The following is a 22,601-nucleotide window of genomic DNA, read 5'->3' on the forward strand; positions in this document are numbered from 1 at the left end:
TACAGTGTGTCCCTGGGCTCCTCACCACGGTTTTCTCACTTCGCAGGTTGTATGAGAAGCGAATTCTTCGGCAGGCAGTCTGCTTTCTGACCTCTGAGTCACTCACCCCCGTGAGGGAGCACCTGTCGTCAGGCAGGACCTGCTGAGGCATGTCTGGGAACAGTGATGCTTTCCCGGAATCGGGAGGGCCTCGGAGGGGGGACCGTCAGGATGTCACTGCACAGCCTGGACAGGAGGAGGGGTGGCCCTGGATGATGGAAAATCAAGAGCTGCAGAGATAAGGTTCAGGGTCAGCAGAGGGAGGCAGGGAAAGGAAAGGAAACAGGGGGGTTTGAGCTCCTTCACCCGCCAGGCTTCACTATAAACAGAGGAAATATCGCATCTCAAGATCCACCAAAATTTGAGTAATTTATCAATTCTTTTATGTTTATGACCTAATGTAGGTAAACGGCAAGAAAGTCAAAGGCACGTCTTGTTGAAATTATACTACATAATTTTGGCCGCTATTGCAAATAGGACCTTGTTCCTGTTGTGTCGTCTAATTAGTTTCAAGATAATACACACAGGGGTGCCCAGGGGGGCTCAGTCGGTTATGCGTCGACTCTTGGTTCCAGCTCAGGTCAAGATCTCGAGGTTCGTGGGTTCGAGCCCCGTGTCGGGCTCTGCACCAACAGCGTGGAGCCTGCTTGGGATCCTCTGTCTCCCCCTGTCTCCGCTCCTCCCCCACTTGCTGTCCCTCAACATAAATAAATAAACGTTACAAAAATAATACGAACATAACACATATTGTCACATCGCGGAATTTCTCTACTGTTTGTAACAGTTTTTCATTCGATCCCTTTGTATTTCTGGGTGAATAACCATAGTGTCAACAAATAATGATAATTTTTCTTCCTTCTTTCCAATTTTTATGTCCCGCTCCTCTCCTGTGTCACACTGTGTGGGCAAATAGCTCCCAGACTGTGTAATCCTAGCGATTCTGGAGGACGACCTCGTTTGCCTCCTCAGTGTGGTGCTTCTAGGGTTTCCCTGTTTTTTTTTTTTTTTTTCAACGTTTATTTATTTTTGGGACAGAGAGAGACAGAGCATGAACGGGGGAGGGGCAGAGAGAGAGGGAGACACAGAATCGGAAACAGGTTCCAGGCTTTGAGCTGTCAGCCCAGAGCCCGATGCGGGGCTCGAACTCATGGACCGCGAGATCACGACCTGAGCTGAAGTCGGACGCTTAACCGACTGAGCCACCCAGGCGCCCCTAGGGTTTCCCTGTTAAATGTGATGTTTACGGTTAAGGCATAGAAGGCATTTTAAAAGTACGTTCTTATTGCTATTTTAAGAGTTTTACCATGAATACCATGTTAAAGTTTATTCTTTCCCTTTTATCATCTGTGGTGAGATCATCTGGTCTTCCCCCGGTTTCCTCTATGAATAACAAACACATTAATAGATTTCCTCATATTGAACCAGTCCTGTGTTATCGGAATCAACCCCAGTGGATGTATTATTCTCTTAATGTGCTATTGTTTGATAACAGTTTTATTGGGACTTCTGAATCCTTATTCATAAATAAAATTCTCCTGTATGTTTTTAACGTTTACTTATTTATTTTGAGAGAAAGAGAGAGCACACAACGTGTGTGTGCAGGGAAGAGGCAGAGAGAGAGGGAGAGAGAATCCTAAGCAGGCTCTGCACTGTCATTGCAGAGCCCGATGGGGGCGGGGGGGGGGGTGCTCCATCCCACAAACCGTGAGATCATGACCTGAGCTGAAATCAAGAGTCTGATGCTTAACCGACCAAGCCACTCAAGCACCCCAAGATTTAAATTATTTGATTATAAGCTACTTAAAGATACATAAACACACAACTACGTAAAAATGGCTTGTGCTTATGGCTTTTATACTATAAGCCACAAAACATACATAAAGTAAATAAGAACGAGGCAACAAGACAGCAAGGAATGGTTATTCAAGTCTACGATTTTTTTTTTAAATTTTTTTTTCAACGTTTATTTATTTTTGGGACAGAGAGAGACAGAGCATGAACGGGGGAGGGCAGAGAGAGAGGGAGACACAGAATCGGACACAGGCTCCAGGCTCTGAGCCATCAGCCCAGAGCCCGACGCGGGGCTCGAACTCACGGACCGCGAGATCGTGACCTGGCTGAAGTCGGACGCTTAACCGACTGCGCCACCCAGGCGCCCCTCAAGTCTATGATTTTAACCTAACGTGATGGCTGTTTTCGTTCGGCTAAAACGAAATCATTAATGTGAGGATCGTGGGGGAAAATGTAGCTTCCCAGCCGGGTCTAGACTTAATGTTGAAAACTTTCTAACGAACCATGGTAGTTCATCTAGGTTTGTTGCAGAAGGCTTGACCGATTCATTTACTCGTTCAAGCCGGTTGGTCTCCACCTTGACCGAAACTCTGCCAGCTGGCAGCTGGTAGACGCGCAAGATCGTTGTACACACTTGGAAAACAAGTCGACACGGTTGCTGAGAGCGCCGCTCTGGACGCGCCTATCTACTTACTACCGGAATCGTAGAGCAAGAAAGTTCCTCGCTGAGGATTTGCTACCCTGGCGGGCATCGATTATCCTTGTGCTCGTGGACTTTTGTGAGCTGTGGCCACAAAGACAGAATCCCATACCGCCGCCACATCTGTAAGCCACATCTGCCCCCGCCAGCCACAGACCGGGGACTTCCGGGTTGGGCACACTCGGTGGGGAGGGGGTGTGGGCAGAAGTGGGCCAGGGTGCCGGGCACCAGCTCCGTGAGTGACCAGGACACCAAAACGATCGAATCCATCTTTTTCCAGAAACTTCTTCCTTTCATCTATGTATAAAGCTTAAAGCAATTCAAATTGGACGGAAGAGTTTAAAGCTTTTGAGGATTTCTGTGGTGTCCGTTGACAGGTTTCCACGATTTCTTTGGCAACGTTCAGTTTCTCTGCCCAGCTCCCTGCTGGGAGAAGGAGACGTCGGTGCCCGAGGTGGCCTGGGTTGGTGTTCCCTGACCTGGGGGACGGAGGGGGACGCCGAGGGCAGGGAGGACATCTGGAGCCCGAGCCCTGAGTCTGCTCCCCAGCGTTCTCCCAGGTTCTTAATCCATCAACTCAAACTGTCATAGTCTTTATCAGTAATGACAGAAATGGATATTTTGTAAGTTTAGCAAATGCAGTAAGTTGCCCGCTCAGGGATTGGCTCATCTAAGAAATGGATTCTTCTGTCAAGTGTCTTTCGGCAAACAGGTTCTAGATGGATTGTGGGCAAGTTGCTGTGAACTTTACAGCTGATGGGCAGGAAATGTGGCTCTGGGGCCAAGCTGCCCGTGTGAAACCCGCGTGCACCTCCCGGCGGTCTGGAAGCAAGCCCTGGGCTTCCGCGGACCTCAGTCCCCTCGGCCGTAAAAGCGGAGTCATCAGAGGCCTTTCCTCGCGGCCTTGTGGCAAGAGTCACCGTATTAACACCCTCGCGGCGCTCAGGGAGCGCTGGCCTCGCACGGGCCCGGTAGGTGCCACCATTGGCACTCTGCCCGGCCCCGTCCGGTGGCCCTTTCCCCGCCTGTCCCCTCTAGGTGAACCGCGCACGTGGTCGTCCCCTTCAGGACCACGCTCCGCTCCCCGCCCTCGTCATGTTCTCCTGTAAGACGCTTTCACCCTGACGTGAACACGGCCCTGGAAATGCTTTTCCTCTAAGGTACAGGACCCGGCACGTGCACACATTCCTGTCCCGACTCTCGTTGGGGGAAAGCACGAAATCTAAACATTCTGACAGCACCTGCCAGCCCCCGAGACTGCAAATCCAGTTTGAGATTTACCCTTCCAGGGGCAACAGACCCAGACAGGAACATGCCACACGGCTGGCCCAGCCTGATGCGGAGGAGGGAGAAGGGTCACGTGGGGCCTCGTGGGCAGGGACACCCTGCCCAGTGGAGACCGTTTCTCTGTGGCTTTCACAGACCCCAGAGCTGGAGCAGAAAGTCCTCTCACCGCTGCTGGGTGCTCCCACTCGCCTCGGACCCCGCGGGCAGTGGGCAGACGCCCGTCAAACACAAGCCATCCTGTCTTGTTCCCTGACTCCTGTGCCAAGGGCTCAGCGTCCAGAAGGCAACGTCCTGAGGAATCCAAATACACGTTTGCGAAGGAAAACAGCAACACCGAAAGGTAGGAAAGCAGAAAAAGGAAGAAAAAGAAAAACCCTGACCGGAGACCTCCACACATGTTTGGTCTTCCCAAACGCAGGAAAGACATAAGCGTTTGCAAAAGACCCCGAGCAAGTCAGGGATGAAAGGTGGACTCAGACGTCAGAGTGTGATGGGGAGGGGCAGGGCTAAGAAGATAATCAGGGAGAAAAGGGATTCTTCTGCAGAATTTAAAAATGCAAAGAACAGGGGCGCCCGGGTTGAGATTCTGACTCTTGATTTCGGCTCAGATCATGATCCCAGGGTGGTGGGATCGAACCATGTTGGGCTTTGTGCTGAGTGTGGGGACTGCTTAAGATTCTCTCTCTTTCCCTCTGCCCTCTCCCCTGTTCGTGCTCTCTCTCTCTCTCTCTCTTTCTCTCTCTGTCAAAAAAAAAAAAAAAAACACAGCAAACCCTTAAAAAATGCAAAAGAACAGAATCAACACTACAGGAAACCAAATAGTGATGTGGGGACAGGGTGAGCAGAAGAGAAAAGTTAGAACAGCGTGAAATCACAGTAGAGACCGAACATAGAAAACTCGGTCCCCGGAGAAGGGATAGAAGGAACATCCCCAAAGCATTGTTCTTGCTAACAGAGCCCCCCTCGGCTCAGCGGTCAAGGACAGATGGCTGTGCCCCTGTCACCACGGTGGGCATGTGACCCTATTCTGGCCAGTGGTGCATAAGAGGAGGTCACATGGGGTTTCTGAGGATGACCTCCATCCCGATAAGAAGAAGGAGGGGAGAGGGGTCCCTGCTGTCGTGGCTCCCCGGCTCCTGCCCCTGAACCTCTGTGTGAGAAGGGGGGGCTGGAAACCGACAGAGCCACACCCGAGCAGAGGTCAGGAGATGGCCGAGGCTGACCCGGAGCCCCGGTGTCACCGAGCGCTGATCCAAACCCAGTGCGGTTTACCTCTCGGCCTAGAAATTGCCAGGGAGCCGCGAGGGTGTCACAGCCGCGGGAAGGGGCAGGTGTTCACGGGCCGACTGACGGGGGCTGACTGTGGAGCCGTTGGCCCATTTGTTTCTACTTGTCAGTGACAGGGGGCAAAGGAGTGGCTGGAGATTTGGTTGCACGTGGGGGTTGGGACGAGGTTTTGGGTTTCTTGTTCAAGATGTTCATAAACTGTGTAAACGCATGCGTCTCCTGTCCTTCCCCAGAACCTTAAAACTACAGTAAGTCTATTTTAAGGGTATAAATCACAGCAGAGAGGGACAGGGAGACACCTGACCAGAAGACCAGAGATGCCTGGAGTCTCAGAGAGAAGGAAGAGGGCTGCCTGGGCCGGCAGAGCCTGACCCCCGACCGGTTACACGAGGATCTCTGGGGTAGTGCCCAGGGAACAGTTAATGACCCCTCGCGGTTTGCCCATTACGCAGCCAGGGCCGAGAGCACCCTCCTGGAATACACACGCAGCACAGCTTGGAGCCGTCCGCCCGGAGGAACCAGCAGGGACTCTGGGCTCAGGCCAGCGAGGAACAGGAGGGCTTCTCGGGGGACACAGGGGCAGGGCCGGGAGGTCTGTGCTTGGAAGGGCCCGGGCCCACTGCCCACTCCAGGCACGGAGTGTGATGGAGCCTGGAAGCCAAGAAAACCCCCCAAATGCCCTGCAGAGAACTCCAGCAGCCTCCTGGCTGTGGCACTCAGGGCTTCCCCAGCCGAGAGCCACCTCCCTGCCTGCACCCTAGGGTGGAGCCTGAGGACTCACAGGGCTGCCTGGCTCCTTTTTACATAAGAGGAAAACCAGGGGTCACCACACACGTGAGAAAGGCAGGCAATGAGGATCCAAGGATCCTCTGCAACCGCTGGCCAGTGGCCCCAGGGGGTGCATCAGGGTGTTAAATCCCTGCAGCCCAGCGGGGTCCCATTCCATGAGGCCTCAGCCTGAAAACTCCAGAAACAGCCCGAGAAGCATTATCTAGAGACACAGAAGGAACCACAAGACAACTGAAACCAGAAACAAGACATGTGGTTGCCTCTGGGAAGATGGATTGGGGCCAGCAGGACCCTGAGGGTTGTAAGTATGTGTTTGCTGTCCCGTGCATGGTGTGGTGCACTGTATATTTACGCTCTCGTATAGCTGCTACGTTTGATCACACACATGCTAGAAAGAAATCCGACCAGGCTGAATGTGCACCTGACTCACTTGGCCACCTTCTTCAAAAGCAGATCTGGTTCGGGAGTTCTGGAAGCCTGGGATCACAGGACGTAGGACAGAGTAATGCAGGGACAGTAGAGTCACTGGCAAGGGCAGGGTGTGGGGATGGAAGGCAAGGACGCCCTATCCAGTGGAGGGAGGCTGACCTTTGGGGACCCTGGGCAGGAGGGCAGCCCCAGCCTGGGGCCTCAGTGTGAGGGTCTGCAGGACCACCGATGCTGGTAATTGTGAGATGCTAGAAAATACATGTGTCGTCTCTGCCCTGGGTTCCCTTGGAGTTTCCTGGGTGAGAGGAGTGTCTTTTGTCCTAACGAAGTGGCTCTGGGAGGGCTCCTGGGTGGGGGCTGGTCACATCAGAAAGACAGAGCCCTGATTAGAAGCTGCTAATCTGTTTCTCCAGAGAGGGGAGAGGGGTTGGAAATGGACGTAATGATCCATCGTGCCTGCGTTGAGGAAGTCTCCATACACTCCTAGAGGTATGGGGTTCTAGAGCTGCCAGGTGGGTGAATAGTCGGAGGAGTGGGGGGAGGGGCCGCCTGGACAGGGCATGAGGCCCTGCACCCCTTCCCTCTCACCTCGCCCCACACATCTCTTCTGGTACCCTGTATCGTTGCCTTTAGTAAGCTGGTGAACAGTGATTATTTTCTCAGTCTTGTGAGCTGTTCTAGCAAATTAACTGAACCCAAAGAAGGAGTCACGGGAACTTCTAATTTATAAGTGATCAGTCAGAAACACCGGAAACACCCTAGATGTTTGCTGGCCTCTGGAGTGGGGGGCGGTCTGGTGGGAGTGAGCCCTTGCTGACAAGGGAGCATAAGGCAAGCTGAGGGCCAAACACAATCTAGCCCCCTCCTTATAGGTATCCATACCACCCGCCCCCCCACCCCAAGTGGGATGTGTGTTTACCCACACCCCCCAGGTGGGATGTGTGACATTCCTCAGGCTCTCCTAGCCACCCAAGGACAAAGGAAAGGACAGAAAATAAACCGCTAACTGGTAGAGATCACAGTCCTGCAGGAAGTGAGTCTCTATCACTTTGCAAATGTCTTCGTAAATTACAAGAAAAAGGCAATCCCATCAACGGCCTAATCTCCAGAAACCTATAGACTCAGTTTCCTGGAGCCTCAACATCACCCTCCCCTGCACAGTGATGTGGGAACAAAGGCAGAAAAAAATGGCAGGTGAGATTAAATTTCCTTCTGACCTGCAGCCCATGGACAAATACTTGTGGCAAATGCAGAGCGTAACATTTCTCCAGGAAGCCCCTACTAATGTTAATGCCTCACTAGAGGGAAAACAACCTTAGCCTGACCACAGCAAGGCTCCTGGCATCATAAGAGTCTTCTTTAGCAGATGAAAGTCCTTCTGGAGGCTTCCCTGTGGCCTTTTCCTCCCCCAACTCCATAGTACGTAACTACTCAGTCCTCACAACCCCAGTGCAGCCCTTCCTACCCATAGGTCCTGTCCCTGTGCTTTACTAAAATCACCTTAAAAAAATTTTTTTTTTTACATTTATTTACTTTTGAGAGACAGAGAGAGACAGAGCACAAGTGGGGGAGGGGCAGAGAGAGAAGGAGACACAGAATCCGAAGCAGGCTCCAGGCTCTGAGCTGTCAGCACGGGGCCTGATGAGGGGCTCAAACTCACAACCTGTGATATTATGACCTGAGCTGAAGTCGGACGCTCAACCGATGGAGCCACCCAGGTGCCCCAATAAAATCACTTTTTGCACCAAAGATGTCTCAAGAATTCTTTGTTGGCCCTCAGCTCCGACCCTCCCCCGCCATTTCCCAAACCTCATCATTACCCTGTGGGACCTGACACTCTGTCCATGTAGGTAGTGTCATAACTGAACTGAACTATAGGACAGACACCCGGGGTCACAGCACAGTGCTTGGTGCAGGAGAGACACCTGTCCCCCCACGTCTGGTGTCAGAGTGCTGTGAGTGGGGCAGCAGGGAAGTGAGGGCTAGGCAGAGACACATGGCGAGAGAGAGAGAGAGAGAGAGAGAGAGAGAGACAGACATGCCTGCCCAGTCATGCAGAGCAGTCGAGCTGAGAAGCAGTAGTTAGTGAGGAAGTGACTCAAGGCTGCAACCACCCATCACTCACAAATGCCACAGGATGTCCTGCTCAGGGCACACCCAGGGCCTGTATCCCACACAGGTTCCTGGGGCTGGAACCACACTGAAGCCACTTGGGTGGCCTCTGTCCTGCAGCTCTGGGCTCCCTCTGCCTCCTCCTGTGGTCCCAGTGATGAGGGAGCGTAAGGCCAGCTGAGACCTGTAAAACCCCTTGCAAACTCTCCTTCCCTTCTTGGGTGGGATGCGGGTGACATTGCTCAGGCAGTCCCCACTGCCCAAGAACAAAGGAGAAGGGAAAAACAATGGCTAACGATAGAGATCACAGTCCTGGGGGACAGGAGTCTCCATCAATTTGCTACTGTTTTAAATATTTACAAGAAGGTTTTTTTTTTTTTTTTTTTTTTTTCATTTTGTTGTCTGATTGCTGAGTCTGGGACTTCCAACAGTAGGTTAAACAACAGCAGTGAGAGTGGACATCCCTGTCGTGTTCCTGATCTCAGGGGGAACCCTCTCGGTTTTCCCCATGGAGGATGATATTAGCTGTGAGCTTTTCATGTATGGCTTTTATGATGTTTAAGTATATTCCTTCCAATCCTGACTGTCTTGAAGGTTTTTATTCAGAAAGGATGCTGAATTTTGTCAAATGCTTTTTCTGCATCCATTGACAGGATCGCGTGGTTCTTTTCTTTTACTAATGTGACGTATCACATCGATTGATTTGCGAATGTTGAACCAGCCCTGCAGCCCAGGAATGAATCCCACGTGATCATGGCGAATAACTCTTTTTATATGCTATTGAATTCGATTTGCTAGTATCTTGTTGAGAATTTTTGCATCCATGTTCATCAGGGATATTGGCCCATAATTCTCCTTTTTCGTGGGGACTCTGTCTGGTTTGGGAATCAAGGTAATGCTGGCTTCCTAGAATGAGTCTGGAAGTTTTCCTTCCCTTTCTACTTTTTGGAACAGCTTCAGACGGGTAGGTATTGACTATGCTTTAGATAGCTGGTAGAATTCCCCAGGGAAGCCATCTGGCCCAGGATGTTTATTTGTTGGGAGATTTTTGATAACTGATTCCATTTCTTCACCAGTTATGGGTCTCTTCAAAATTTCTATTTCTTCCCGTTTGGGTTTTGATAGTGTGTGGGTGTCTAGGAATTTGTCCATTTCTTCCAGTTTGTGGCATATAATTTTTCATAGTATTCTCTGATAACTGTTTGTATTTCTGAGGGATCGGTTGTGATAAACCAATTTTCATTTGCGATTTTATCTATTTGGGTCCTCCCTTTTCTTTTAAAAAAAATTTTTTTTTTTAACGTTTATTTATTTTTGAGACAGAGAGAGACACAGCATGAACGGGGGAGGGGCAGAGAGAGAGGGAGACACAGAATCGGAAACAGGCTCCGGACTCTGAGCCATCAGCCCAGAGCCCGACATGGGGCTCGAACTCACGGACCGTGAGATCGTGACCTGAGCTGAAGTCGGAAGCTTAACCGACTGAGCCACCCAGGCGCCCCCTCCCTTTTCTTTTTGAGAAGCCTGGCTAGAGGCTTATCAATTTTGTTTATTTTTTCAAAAAACCAGCTCTTAGTTTCATTGATCTGTTCCACTGTTGTTTGTTTTTTGTTTGTTTGTTTTTTGCACTGCTGGTGGGAATGCAAACTGGTGCAGCCGCTCTGGAAAACAGTGTGGAGGTTCCTCAAAAAATTAAAAATAGAACTACCCTATGACCCAGCAATAGGAATTTATCCTGCTAGGAATTTACCCAAGGGATACAGGAGTGCTGATGCATAGGGGCACTCGTATCCCAATGTTTATAGCAGCGCTTTCAACAATAGCCAAATTATGGAAAGAGCCCAAATGTCCATCAACCGACGAATGGATAAAGAAGATGTGGTTTATATATACAACGGGATAATACTTGGCAATGAGAAAGAATTAAATCCTGCCATTTGCAGCAACGTGGATGGAACTGGAGGGTATTATGCTGAGTGAAATAAGTCAGCCAGAAAAAGACAGATACCATATGTTTTCACTCCTATGTGGATCTTGAGAAACTTAACAGAAGACCATGGGGGAGGGGAAAGGGAAAAAAACACTAGTGTGTGTAACACTATATTAGCCAATTTGACAATAAATTATATATAAAAAAATAAGGTTGATTTTGTCTGATGTAAAAAAAATTATAAAGTTTTCTACGCTCTTTAAGAAAAAAAAAATATTTACAAGAAAAAAGGCGATCTCCAGAAATCTATAGACTCCATCTCCTGGAGCCCTAACAGCACCCGCCCCTCCGCAGTGCTGTGGGGAACAAAGGCAGGAAGAAAATGTAGATAAAATTAAATTTATAACCTGCAGCCCGTTGATAAATACTTGAGGCAAATACAGAGTAGAACATTTCTCCAGGAACCCTCCTGTCCTAAGGTTAATGTCTTACCAGAGGGAAAACAACCTTAGCGTGACGACAGCAGGACTCTGGCATCTTATGAGTCCTCTTTAGCTCAGCAAAGTCCTTCCGGAGGGGCGCCTGGGTGGCTCAGTCTGTTACGCGTCCGACTTCGGCTCAGGTCATGATCTCGCTGGCCCTGAGGTCGAGCCCTGCGTGGGGGTCTGTGCTGACAGCTTGGAGCCTGGAGCTGCTTTGGACACAGATGTCTCCCTCCTCCACACATGCTCCGTCTCTGTCTCTCTCTCAAAACTAAAGAAAACATTAAAGGTTAAAAAAAAAAGTCCTTCTGGAAACCTCCCCCTCCCTTTTTATTTACCTCCTCCAACACCTAAGTATATAATTAATCACTCCTCAGGACCCCAGTGCAGCTCCTTCTTCCCGGGCTCCTGGGCCTCTGGTCTTTCTAGCCCTAAGTCCCTCCAGACCTTGAGAAGCCACAGTGGGGGAGAGGGGAGGCCAGGCCTGCCCCAGGCCAGCCTCTCTCTTTTCTCACACCCCCAGCCAGAGGAAGCAGGCCTGTGGCTGCAAGTCAGAAGCCTCTGAGGTCCACAGAGGCCCTTTGCCGACTACAGCCGCCCCCCTGCACAGCCTGCGTCACAAACGGGCCACGAACGGGCCACAAACGGGCCACGAACGGGCCGGCACCTCCAGGGCGGCCCAGACCCGCAAGGTGGTTGACCTCAGAAGCCCAGGCTGGTCTCCCCACAGGGCCCCGGGGACCCTGAGAGACGGTGAGCTGGAGGAGCCCCGGGGAAACCGCTCTCCTTCCACCCGGGGCTTGAAGGCCGTTCTTCCAGGCCACTTTCCTCCTTGCTCTCAACCACCCATCAGCCATTCCGGCGACATCTCCTCACAACCCAGAGAAGCCCACCGGTGCCCGCTCCCCATGCAGGAGACCCACACGGGACACCAGCCCTTCCCGCCCTGCTTCCTTTGTCACAGGATTCTGGTGGGTCTGGGCTGGGCGGGTTCTCGGCATCTCTCTTCGCGGGGCGGGGAAGGGCAGACCATGACACCCCTTCAGGCCTCTGCCCACCCCAGGGGCGCAGGCCCCATCACAGGGTCCCTCAGGGAGAGGGTGGGCTCTATGGATCCCTACCCGCAGCCCCTGAGAACGTGCCCGTGGATCTTTGAGCCCCCTCCACGGGGACACACAGGGGACAAGAGACCCAGAAGGAGAGTTAACTGGGAAATAGCTCCCCACTCGGAGGGGTCTATCCCGGTCCCTTACACCTGAGAGGGACCCCCGCAGCCCCGTTGCCCACCTGCCCCCACCCTCTGGGCTAAGCCCGTCCCTCCCACTCGGGTTGAATATCTGCTCACCCCTCCAGAAGCAGCTCAAATGACCCCAGCAGCCTGCCCCAGTGCTCTTGCCCTCCCCCTTCTGGGGGGATCCCTAGGTTGGTGGCAGGAGATCATGACCCTGAGCTGGAGAATGCGCCCTGGGCAACATGGCTTCTGTGCTGACCCGCGGGCTTCGGGCTGGAAACCCTCCTGGACGTGCCGGGGCCACAGTCAGCTGCTGGGAGAGCGGCTTTAGGACCAGACCCAGTGAGAATCTCATCTTTTTCACTCATTCCCTGCATGTCCGGGGACAAATGGCTCCATGGACCTGAGCCAGTGAGCTCTCAACACCCAGGGGTCACTGGGTTAATCTCCGGGACTGTGTGGGGCCAGTGAGGTCACCAATGCTCCGGAAAGCCTCCAACTGTATCCAGAATGCCCGTCTCCAGGAGAAACCTCCTGAGTCCAGAATGTGTTGGCTTTACTCCTGAGCAGATTCCCAGCAGCTCCCCGTCCAGACTCTACATTTTCCCTTTTTCCCACCCTGTACTTCCCTCTGCCTCCGCTTTCCAGGTTCATGGTCCTTGCCTCGGTTTCTTTGAAGAAATGTCCCAAGAGCCTCCGTATTCCTCTGCCTCTGAAAGTCCGATTAAACCTGTCCCACAGGCAGCAGCCCCGTCCTGTCCGGGAGGGTCCTGGTGAAGAATCGGGCTGGGAGCCAGAGCGGGGCTCCCCTGGGAGAACCTGGTCCTGTTCCTGGAAGGGATCCTGAGCAAGCCTCCCGGGAGGGGAGCCGTGTGGACCGCAGACACAGCTGTGGCCCTGGGGACCCGGGGGAAGGGGCCCGGACTCGCTGGGGGAAGGGGTGGTAAGAGGAGGCTGGGAAGCAGGTCAGTTCCGCAGACGGAGCCGACAGAGTGGGGACGTCCCGCCTCCTGGGGGGCCCGGCCCTCGTCATGCTAAGGGGGGCGGGGCACAGGCCTCGAGCGTCCCCCGCGTGCAGGGCCCTGTGCAGGGGGCTCCGCCCCTTCTCCGGGACCCCCTGCGGCTCGGCGGTTCTCTCCTCCCCACCTGCTCCACAGAGGTGCCGGCACCCGCACCAGGACTCGCGGGAAGAAGGTCGGGATCGAGTGGGAGGGGCCGCAGATGACAGACCACAGGCTCTGTGACCGGCCTTGTGTGCACCCCCAGAACAGGCCAAGTCGGCCATCCCGTTCCTGCTGCCTACGGAGGTGGTCCAACTGGAGACAGGCGGCAAGGGCTCACGTCTGGGGACGGGGGCTTTGGGATTCGTGAGGCCACGGGGAGACTCCTGGGGGTCGGGGCGTCCCTGTCCTGACCCCTGCTGCTTATGTGGAGTGTTTCTTTAATTCATTCACCTATAGGTTTATGCTGTGATCTCTCTGTATTATTCCCACAACTGGGAAGGTCTTTTTTAATTTAATTTAATTTAATTTAATTTAATTTAATTTAATTTATTATTATTATTATTTTTTAAAAGGGAGGGTCTTTAGCAGAGAACACTGTGGACAACTTTTGAGCATAAATTGTTCCCAATATTTTTGGTTTTTCCGCCTTCGATTTATTCACAGATGTGAGTGACGAGGCACATGCTGGGAACAATTCACACTCCTCCCTACTCACCGCCCTTGTGTGTCTAGAACACCGGCAACTTGGAACATGAGCCCCAGGTTTCTGAGCTGCTTGTATTTTCTCTTTTCTGATTTTCTACACTCATCCCTGAACATGATCCACTGGAAAATCCCGTCATATTTGGGTGGTGAGACCACTACGTTTTGCAGAGAGAGGATCCCTGAGGGAGAAACTACTAAGGACTCAGGGGGGCCTGGGGGAACCGGAGAGGCTTCCGGAGCCTGTGAGGACCTGCTGTCCCTCCCCAGGCTGCGGACGAGGAGCCATGCACTTCCTTCTGTTTGGGGCCACTCGTCGTCGGCTCCACAGGAGCAGCTCCTGTGCCTCCCGGGCCTGCAGCCAGCACCCCCCCCCCCCCGGGGCAGGAGCAGGTGCACGGGGTGGGGGGTGGGGGGCAACCGAGCAAAGACGCACCTCACCCAGGGGGAATAAGCAGAGGGACGGGGGAGACAGCACACAGGCAGGGGTGCAGAAAGGGGGTGAGAGCTGAGTTTGGCTCAAGGGGTGGGAGGGATGGAAAGGTCCAGGGATTCACAGAGAATCCCCCGGAAGGAGAAGCATCGGAAGCGGGGGGACTAGTCTGGAGAGACGGGAAGCGACCCCGAAGGCCCGGTGCCCGGCTCAGCGCGGAGCTTTGTCCTGAAAGTGGCGTCTCCCAGGCAGGCGACGAGCGGACGCTGGCGTAGCAGGAGCCCATAGCACCTCTGCTCCAAAAGACAGAAGACAGGAGTGAGAATTCTGCGCCCCCCATGACGGGAAACCCGGATGAGAGCATTGCCGCCGTTCCCGCTGGAGTCGGACCCTGAACAGGTCAGCAGGGACCCGTCTGCTGCGTCTCCCCCATTTTTCTGACCTCGTGCCCCACCCCCACTCTGAGGAGCCTCCCGCAGAACTCACCCTCCCCGCTCGTACCCGGAGTCCCCGATGCAGGTAACCCGGGTGCCTGCGTGTGGACACGCTGAGCCACAGCGGCCTGGCCGGGCCGGGCCGGGCTCTCCCTCCAGCCCCTTCTCTCTGTCCCCACAGGGCAGCTCCTGGACGCACCCCCCCCTCCCCCCCCACGCTCCTGTCTGGTGACCCCTGTTTGGTCTCAGCGGCAGGACCACGTGCAGGCACCGACCGCGAGCTGTTCAGGGTGCACCGTCTGCCCCCAACCGGACGCTCCGACGGTGGACTCGTTCCTTCCACGCCTGCGCCTGCGCCTGCTCCTGAGCTCCTACTGGGTGCACAGACCCCTGCAGGAAGCCCCCAGCCCGGGCTCCGCCCCCCTCCCTGTACTGGGAGGAGAAAGGCAGTGGGCGGTGCCCACAACACAGAGGGGGAGGGGCTCTGGAGAAAAGAGCAGGTGGGGGGGGGGGGCTCAGGGCCTGGGAGTGTGGTTTCGAGGTCACACCAGGAGGTCGGAGCGGCCTCCCCACGACGCCTCTGAGAGGAGACCAGAGGAGGTGAGGAGTGACCGTGGACATCTGGGGAGCTGCTCTCCGGGCAGAGGTGACAGCCCGTGTCATGGCCTCAGGCGGGACCTGGGCTGTTGTGCTCCAGGAGCCAGAGGTCAGGTGCCCAGAGCATACGTGAGCCCAGACAGGACAGTTGGGAGATTGGGATCAGACAGGTATCAGGGAGCCAGATCGGGTGCATCCTGACCTAGAATCCTGGGATCCCAGGGCCAGAAGGGCCTCGGAGCTGCCCCATAACCCACCACCCGCTGGACGGCTGAGGAACCAGGGAACAGGAGGGACGCGCGCCCCGAGGCACCCGGAGAGAACTTGTCCCCTGAACGCCTTGCTCAGACGCGGGTCTGGCCGGAGCTGACCTGGCCTGGCCCGGTGCAGGGCTGTGCCGGCCACCTTCAGGGTCCAGGAGAGACCTGCTCCCTGGGCCCTGCAGGCGGGGCTGGGAGACCCGGCTGCGCGCGGCCGCCGCTGCAGCTCCTTCCGCCAGGGGGCGCTGCCGGCCCAGCTTTGCCCGCAGGCCCTGCACCTGCTGAGGCTGAGACTCAGGGGCGCCCCTGGCCCGCGCCCTGATCCTGACCCTGACCCTGACCGCAGCCCAGCCCGTGCGCAGGGCCCTTCCCAGCCTCGCTGCCCGGGTCTCCGTGTCTGCCTCCGGTTGGGGCCCGGGAAGAGGCCTGAGGGCAGCCAGCCTGGTTTGCAGGGCGGAGCGGGGAGGGGGATGAGGAAGGGCGGCCCCAGGGCGGCCTGGGCAGGTGCAGGGTGCACAGTCAGCTTGTCCCCCGCGCTCTCTGGGGCTGGCCCTTGTCGGTTCCTCTTGTGTTTGCCGCTGCGGGTTCCCCGGGGGCTCATTGGGAGCCAGGGAACAGGGCAGGGGGTGGGAGCGAGGGCAGCAGAGTAGAGAGCAGGGAAGAGTGGGGTGACAGGCGGCCCTTAACCTGCCAGAACCACTGGGAAAGGTGCCATGGCCCCACCCCCACTCCCAGGGCTTGTCCCTCTCAAAGACAACAGCCCAGGAAGGGGAAACTGAGGCACCAGAGGACAGGGCCGGCTGCCAGGTGCCCTCCTCTCCTGGGTGCCCTCATTCTTGCGTGTCCTGGATGAGAGTCATGTGGAGGACGCCCCCCTCCAGCCCTGCTCCGTGGACACACTGGGGTTCCGGGGCGGGGGGGGGGTTGCTGCTGCCACACCCCCCTGATCAAGGCTGTAGGTCCGGGCCACCCCCGCCTGCACACACCTGCTGGGAGAGCCGAGGCGGCCCACACCTCGTCCACCTCACTGCTGGACAGCTGACGACAGGGACGGGCAGGACAGGGCGATGCAGGCGGAGTCAGCACGGGGTGTCTCCCACCCATGAGCCCAGCGCCTCCTCTCTCTCCTGCCCCCACCCGGCCTGGCTCTCTGGGCCTTGAGGCCTCCCCTGCAGATCTGAACTTTTGTGTGTCTTACTAGCTGGCCCGAGGCTAAGAATAAGGCATGTCTCAGGCTGACTGTGCCCTGTGTGCAGAACAACCCGTGTCCCTGGACCTGAGGTCCCAGAGCTGGGGGTGGGGTGCCCTCAGGGTCCTCAGTCTTTCCTCTTCAAATTCTTCCTTCCTCTGCCTGGATTCTGCTGCTAGGTCAGCCCCCTAGGCCCCCCGATGCTGGGAAGGGGGCGCCCACGGGCCGGCCCCACAGGTAGGTCCCGGAGACGAGGCGGTACCGGGTTCTGGTCCAGGTTCTGGTCTTACCAGTTTGCAGACAGGAACGAGAGTATGGACACAACATTAACAACACAGGGAAACACTATGTGTGACTATACGTTAATCCATTTTAAAATGTAAGTCAAATACTGCCTTTCTAGGAAATCGTACTGGCAAAACTCTTTTAAGAAGGGGCAGGAATCCTGGCGAAACCCACTGACTTATAAGAAGTTAGAAAGTTGGCTTCCGGGCACCCCTCGCGCAGCCACCCTCAGGGCTCTCTGAGAACGGTGCCTAATGCTGGGGTCACACTCTGTGTGGCACCACGGTGGTGTGGTCTGGGGGCAAGGGAGCCGGTGTGGATGTCTCCGTGTCTCCAGGAAAAAACCCAGCAGGACTCCCTGGACGGCTCCCTGTCCCCATGGGGTCCCTGACCCTAACCAGGAAGCCACAGTGACCATTGGCTGGCAAAGAGGAGAGAATCAGGCTGGGGGAAGACCCTAGTGGAGCGGCTGTCTCCCCGTTGAGAAATACTCATGTCATCATTTCCCCGAGGCCTGGGTAGGAAGGAGGCACAGCTCAGAGAGAAGAGCATTATTTCAAATAGTGGCCATGTTTCCAGCCCCCAACTGGAGGTCGGAAGACTTTGCATGGGGTGGGGGAGGACAGTGAGCGCCACAGAGGGTCCCCCGCTTTGTGCGTCCCAGAGGGGATGGCATCTCGGGGCTACTGGGACCCTGTGTGCACTTAGTAGCTCTGAACTCAGGCTTCTTACCTGGCCTCCCCGAGCCTCGGTTCCTCACAGACAGAAGCAGGGTAGGGTGACCCAGACTTGGTAGTCTGGCCTCCGCACTTGGCCCCAGAGCCCCCCCCCCCCAGGGTGGAGAGAGGGGCTGAGCTCTGCAGTCAGACCCCCCGGGTCCCAAAGTCTGGTTCTGCCACCTTTGGCCCTAAGATTTGGGGCACATTGTCCCAGATCCTGGAACACCAGCTGTCCCTTCCTGAGCTTTGTTTTGCCTCACCCGTCAAATGGAGAGAATGACACCTAAGCCAGATGTTACTTGGGACATCAAATGACCCAGTGCAGCTTCCGAGCAGGGCCTGACACGGGGACCCAGCTCCCTCGTGTGTGTGGAGTGACATGTCGTTTCCTTATTGACAGTATTTCTCATGATCCAGCAGTTTACGAATAGAGATGGGGTTCCCGTGGGGCCTGAGGGGTTGAGGTGACACAGGGACGGCGCCCGTTCCTACGGGCCCCCCGCCTCTGTCCTCCGCGCACGCAAAGGGCAGGGGTACGTGGAGCGAGCAGAAACGGGTCGGGTGCACGAGCAGGAAGGACAGTCGTCCTCACAGGTGCAGACACATGCAAATAAGATTCTGCTCGCCCTGTTTGTCTAGCAAAGGAGCACAGTTGGGTCTGTTTTGTTGACAGTCCTGAGTGCAGGGACACCCAGCACACCTGCTCCACTCCTGCCCAGCCCCCGCCCTCCCTGTGCCCATCCCCCCCCGCCCCCTGCCCCTATCGCCCTGGCTGTCCCCGCCCTGCCATCACTTCCTACCCCCCACCCCACCCCCCACTTTGAATCTGTTGCCACCAACTGGTGGCACCAACTGGCCTCCCCCCACCTGCTGAGCTACAGGCGTATGGATTTGAAAAATAAGTTTTTGTTTTTCTGATGAGAATAATCCATGTTGATTATTTAAAATTTGGAAAAACATAGAAACTGACACAGAAGAACGAAAACCACTTGTTATCATGCCTCCCAGAGCCAATCTTTGTTGAGTCATAATGGACACACAGCATGGTGACTGTATGCACGTTGTGAAAATGTCACCACACCAGGACAGTTAGCACCTCCACACCTCGCATCATGGTGGTGCCGTGACACGCAGGATCCGCCCTCTCAGTGCCCTTCTGGTCTGTAGCACAGTGGCATTTTCTTTTTCTTAATGTCGGCTATTATTTTTTTTTTAATGTTTTTAACGTTTGTTTATTTTTGAGACAGAGAGCATGAACGGGGGAGGGGCAGAGAGACAGGGAGACACAGAATCAGAAGCAGGCTCCAGGCTCCAAGCTGTCAGCACAGAGCCTGACGCGGGACTCGAACTCACGGACTGTGAGATCGTGACCTGAGCTGAAGTTGGACTGAGCCAACTGAGCCACCCAGGCTCCCCGGCTATTATTTTTTTTAAGTTTGTTTATTTTGAGAGGGAGAGACAGCATGAGCAGGGGAGGGGCAGAGAGAGAGGGAGGGAGAGAGAGAAGCCCAAGCAGGCTCCTCCCTGTCATCGTAGAGCTGGATACGGGGCGAGGACCCACAGACTGTGAGATCGTGACCCGAGCCGAGGTCGGACGCCCAACCGACTGAGTCACCCAGGCATCCCTATAACACGGCGGTATTAATTTTAGTCACCAGACTGTGCCTTAGATCCCGGGACTTACTCATTTCAGCCCTGCAAGTGTGAGCTGCCTCCCCACCCCAGCCCGTGCTGCTGGCAACCACGCTCTAGTCTAGGGCTGGGCGTTCCGCTTTTAGTCTTGCTTTTTTTAAAAGTTTTTATTTAAATTCCGGTTGGTTAACACACAGTGTATTGTTGGCTTCAGGTGTACAATGTGGCGATTCAACGTTTCCTTACGTGGCCCCGGTGCTGATCACGGGTGAGTGTAACAGGTGTGGATCCACACGTAAGTGAGCGCATTGAGTCTGTCTTTCTCTCTGTCGCACTTAGTTCGCCTAACACATGGCCCTCGACGTCCGTCCGTGTGGTCATGAAACGGCCACCTCCTTCTTTTTGTGGCTGACTAGGACTCCCTGTGGTGTGTATGCCCCGTGATCTGCCCATCCCGCTCTGGACCCTGGGGTGCGCGCGCGTCTTGGCCGTTGCGACTATGCCGCCGTGAATGTGGGGAGGGGGCAGAGTCTCCGAAATCTGGATTCCAGTGCCCTCAGGTAAATAGCCAGGTGTGACACTGTGGGGTCGTACGGCATTTCTATGTTTTAGTTTTTGGGGAAACTCCACAGTGTTTTCCACAGTGGCTGTGCCAGTTTGCCCCTCGTGTCTTTGCTCGTTGCCCCTTGGGTCTTTGCTCGTTGCCCCTTGTGTCTTTGATTCCAGCTACGCTACCGGGCGGGAGGTGATTTCGTGGTTTTGATTTGCGTTTCCCTGAGGAAATGCATGTTGAGCTGGGCCGTCTGGATGTCCCCTCAGAAGAGTTCTCCTCAGGGCCTCTGCCCATTATTTAGTCATAGGCATTCACATACAGTTCCTCTCGGTATGTTTTCCTGTACATTTTAAAATAAAATGAAAACAAAAAAGCTAGCCTTTTAGATAAAGTACTGGTCTCCAAAGTGTGTTATACGAGATGATCCAGTGAGGGATACAAAGAAAATACAAGAATGTCTATTTATACTTTCATTTTGATCAGGGGAAAAAACCCCACTTCGAGCATGTAATAGAATTTCACTGGCACCCTGGACTGATCTGTCTGTTACCCAGTGACAGCAAACAGCCCCGGGAGGAGCCCTCCCACCCACTGGCTGGACTCCAGATTCTTGCTGTCTGGGGGGCACGGATATCACTGACCGAACCAGCACAAAAAGGTGGCATTGCCGAGAAAGATCCCCTCCCAGGATTCATGGCTTGAAGACAGCACACTTAAGTGAAGAAGAAGAAAAACCAGAGCTGGCTTGTCCCACGCCTGGCGTGAGCTCTCCGTCTGCACACTATGATGCGAAACAGACCACCCACTGAATCGGACAAGGAGCTCATCACAGATTCAGACTTGTTTAGATCTCCAGGATGAGATCTCTCTGACTAGCCCCCAAATGTATTTCTAACAGACCCGGATGTTTGTTGTGACGTTGCCTTAAAATAGACAAGGAATGTAAACAGTCTAAGCTTCCCTACCTTCCCTAGGCCTGAATCCTTGAATTCAAAAATCCAAACTTGCACAATATTCAAGAAGACGGAAGTATGGCTGTGCCCCTACTCCCGTCATACGTCTCTTCTAAACCCATTCTGAGCCTTGAGGGATTAGCTAATGTTGTACGAAACCATCACAAACTGTAAGATCTTAACATGTTGTTTGTTTCCTGGGTACGGATATCTTATATTTTCTAGGTTGTAATTTTTGGTGTATGCTTTAAAATGTGCAATTCCCAAATTGACAAATATATTGTGAGATTGTCTGCTTAAAATCTTTTAACATACGTTTTGCAATCTTGCCATAAAATTGATGAACCACCAACATAGACTTTATTTCTTTGCCTCTCTACCTCCTAAAGATTTGGAAGGTTAACATCCCATTTTCAATTTTTTAAAAGTTTGTTTTATTTATGTTGAGAGAGAGAGAGAGAGAGAGAGAGAGAGCAAGAGGGGGAGGGGTAGAGAGAGAGAGTCCTCAGCAGGTTCTGTGCCGTCAGCGCAGAGCTTGACGTGGGGCTCGATCTCACCGACCTCAAGATCATGACCTGATCAGAAATCAAGGGTCTGATGCTTAACTGACTGATGCTCTGGGTGCCCTTCCTAGTTTAATTTTAATTTTACTAGTGGTGTCCTGTAAATACTAAATAAGGAATTTAAATCTACTCTGTCTCTCGTTATCGACGCTACGAACAGACCTCTATTTCTGTTCCTGGGTTTCGTGAGAACGAATCCCATTTTCTTTCTCCTACTTCTCAGTTTTTGCTGATGTAACTTGGGGTTTTACACAGTTTATACTTCTTGAGTCTTGTGTACTTTGTGTCTTCCTTTCCAGACATTTAGAAATATTAGGATTACACGTCTGGTTCCCTAGCAGCCGGGGAGGCACGTGCTGAACTAGACCCATGCTCAAGTTTCGCTACGAGACAGAGGTTGAGGGTCGGGATCTTGCGTGCTGAGCTGGGGGTCGGACGTGGAAAGCCTCAGGAAAGTGGGAGCTAGGGGTGTTTAGGCTGCTAACGTTATTCTAAAGCAATGTTACAACCAATATCTGTGTCCTTTAGAAATATAGTAGTGCCCCCTCACCCACGGGAGATGCGTCCCGAGACCCCCAGTGATGCCTGAGGCCACAGAGTCCCAAACCCCATGGAGACTGTATTCGCTCCTGTGCACACACACCTGTGATGACGGTTGATTTACAAGTCAGGCACAGAGATTAATGATACTAATTAACGAAAACAGGACAATCATAACCTTGTACTATCATAAAAGCTACGTGTATGTGCTTTCTCTCTCAAAATATCTCACTGTCCTGCACTCACTCTCCTCCTTCCGAGGATGGTGTCAGATGATAAAATGCCCATGTGACGAGGGGAAGGGAGGCAAAGGATGCAGGCGTTGTGATATGGCGTTAGGCTACGGCTGTCACAGGGAGAGTCATCTGCCTCCCGACTGTGATGACAGCAGAGAGTGAAACCACGAACAAGGGGGCCTACTATACTCTCCGTACTCTGGACTCTCTCTACTGTACTCTCGTGGGCTGCCGTGAGAGAGATCTAATCGTGGTGACCTAAACAAATGATGGGGTTGTTTTTCTCTGGTGTTCAGAAAAAGCCTGTAGGCAAGCAGGTCAGGGCAGGAGTGGTGACTCTGCGAAGCATCGAGGTCCCAGGCTACTTGTATTTTTCTGTTCCTCGGTGTGTGGCTTCTGTCCTCAAGGTCGCAAAATGGCTGCT

General features: G+C 53.9%; 1 long non-coding RNA gene across 2 annotated transcripts; it reads left to right on the forward strand.

The window, feature by feature from the left end:
* The first annotated feature begins 18,548 nt into the window (after nucleotides 1–18,548).
* On the forward strand, nucleotides 18,549–21,530 carry LOC106983562 (uncharacterized). 2 transcript variants are annotated; one of them, XR_003416977.2, is made up of 3 exons: nucleotides 18,549–19,403; nucleotides 19,547–19,892; nucleotides 20,369–21,530. It is a non-coding gene; the product is annotated as an uncharacterized LOC106983562 (long non-coding RNA). The 2 variants fall into 2 exon arrangements; XR_008293021.1 differs by having other exon boundaries at nucleotides 18,549–19,338.
* The last annotated feature ends 1,071 nt before the right edge of the window (nucleotides 21,531–22,601 follow it).

This window comes from Acinonyx jubatus, chromosome E4 (genome assembly GCF_027475565.1).
Source record: "Acinonyx jubatus isolate Ajub_Pintada_27869175 chromosome E4, VMU_Ajub_asm_v1.0, whole genome shotgun sequence".
Taxonomy (NCBI): domain Eukaryota; kingdom Metazoa; phylum Chordata; class Mammalia; order Carnivora; family Felidae; genus Acinonyx; species Acinonyx jubatus.